We start from the raw sequence: 2,681 nt of genomic DNA on the forward strand, positions 1-2,681 counted from the left end.
AGTATCTCAACTCCTTCCTTCAAATCAAATCATCATGAACCCTTCCGACAACCACCTAAAATCCTACACCTAATCCTCAATTAGCATCCCAAAACTCAACCACATTGAAAACCTTAGATTTCATTTCGTTCAACCCCACTTTTTCCCATCGACTATAATCCATATCCATCATCCCATCTTTAATCTCTTCAATGAGTTTTAACCTACTATCTACGATTTGTTTAGTAAAACTACTTTTCTTAGAACATTGGTTTGGTAAACCGGTTAAAAAGAAATTCGATTTAATTCCAATCAGTTTTTCAATAATCCCAATCAAACCTGTATCCAATTGATTTAAAGCTTCAATGACCAGATCTTTTTCATTCACTTTTGAATCTTTGTTGCTTGGGATTAGTTTATTCAATTTGATTAATTCCATCACGTTTGGTAATTTGATTAATTTCTTAATCATTTCTTCGTTCAAATCGATTTGTTTAATAAGTTGATCAAAACTAAAAAACTTTAAATCGGATTGAATTTGATGGATTTCAGAAAAGAGGGTTTTCATCAACACATGATGATCTTGAGTAATCAATTTTGAAAATGTACTACTATGAGCTATGACAGTTTGTTTTGGATTTAAAACTTCTTCTATGGGATAATCAGTTGAAAGATAAATTGAAGTTAAACTTGGAAATGATTTTTGGATTTTCAAAAGTCTTGGAATCAATGAGCTTGAACATTTCTTTAATCTTTCAATCGATAAAGTTTCTTGTCTCCAATGTATCGATATATAACTAGGTAATCTTTGAATCATCAAACTGGCTACCTCACTCCAAATTCGTGCATATTGAAAATGTTGAAAATTCCCAAGTAAACTTTCTTTCGGTCTCTTTGAATTGATAGTACGAATTGAATAAATCGGATGTCTTAGATCATAATTCATAACTAAGACATTAGGATTGATCAAAGGATCTTTAAAATCAAGTGTTTTTAAAATCGTATCACCAAATTCTTCTCTAAATTCACTGACTCGATTCCATCTCTCTGGACTGATAATCGTAATTGGAAAGTTTGAAGTGAAATTCAATCCAGATTTCCCTTTATTCAAACAAACATTTCGATCAGGTTTACTTGGAAAGATAGTCTCAATGGAATCCGATTCGATTTTCACTAATGTATGATCAGAATGATGGATTTTAGAATCTGAGATAGAAACCAATGAGCCGAAGGATTGAAATCGATTGAAAGTCCAATTAATAAATTCATGATAACTAATCGTATGAATACCTAATCGATTTAAACTTTCAGTTTGATAATAAAGATCAAATGGATAACTCAAACAAGTTCCCATTCTACTCTTACTAACGTTGGGTAAGACTAACGTTCGATTTAATTGGATGGCAAGTAAACCTAATTGATGTAAATGAACTTGAGCTTTTGTTTCTTGTTCTCCAATGAAACCAGGTAAGAGAAATGAACAAGACAATCCTAATGAAGTTTGGTTTGGACAAATCGTTTGATCCAATTCTTCTGCCGGAATACTTGAATGATGAGTATTTGATGAATGTGTTACAGGAGACGGTTTAGTTGGAAGTGAAGTGACCATTGGCATCTTTTGATTGGATGGATCGATTGTGCTTTGAGAATCTTGACGAACTCCATCTTCTTCATCAAAACTATTTTGAAGTTGATCAAGTTTTTCTAAAACTTCTCGTGTGATTGGTAATAAACCATCGGGTTGAGTGCTTGTGCTTGTGGTTGATAAGAATGATACTTTGGTCAACTTTAATAATTCATCTTTAGTTTGTTTTGAATAAAGTATTAAACTAATCAAACTAATCGAAGTGATAAATAATAATAAGTTGAGAATTATAAATTTCTTTTGAGTTCTTCTGATCGATCTTAGGAATAATTTGATTCTAATCAAGATATCGTTCTTGAAGTTGATTGTTTGATTTGGATTTTCTTCTAATCTGATTTGATGTTGTTCGTTGTACCCTTCATAGTTCATTTTCTTTCTTTCTTGCTTGATTTTGTTTAGTTATGTTTGTTTCAGTGTTTGTTGTTATTTATGCTACATCCTCTTTCAGTCTCCTGGTCGCGTGAATTTCCATTTGAACTGTTTGCTTAAAATTTGACTAAATTGTACCTTTAAGACTTAAGAAACAAATATTGGGAGTCGGGACTGTAAAGAAATTCATCAAGTCTCACCGAAGGAGCACGAAAAGAGTATGATTGAAGCAAGTTCGTGAGCAGTGCTTAAAAATCTAGAGTAAATGATTCCTTTGGCTTCTTGATACATCGTCAGGAAAAGTTTCAAACCTCATGGAAATGAGTGTGTATTGAGGTGTTATCTTTCAAAGTTCTATTGATTTGGTAAACTGGAAGAGGATTTGCTTCTAGAACCTCAGTACGAGATTCATTGAACACACACAAAGTTTTATCTTGTGCTTCATCATATTCATACCTGTGATTTAAGAGCAGTTTGAGCTCGTGTTCTGTTTTCTGGTTCCCTTCTCTCACAGTTGACACAATTCATAATATAACAAGAAAACAAAATATACATATATCATTTCATTCAAACAAAGTAATAATCAATCCTAAAAAGAAGACAAAATACCAAGAAAAATTCAAGACCATTCACATTTCATCATTGTATCATTTCAATCATTAGAAAAAATCCATCATTATCGTGTTTT

This window comes from Melampsora larici-populina (assembly GCF_000204055.1).
Source record: "Melampsora larici-populina 98AG31 unplaced genomic scaffold MELLAscaffold_64, whole genome shotgun sequence".
Classification (NCBI taxonomy): Eukaryota; Fungi; Basidiomycota; class Pucciniomycetes; order Pucciniales; family Melampsoraceae; genus Melampsora; species Melampsora laricis-populina.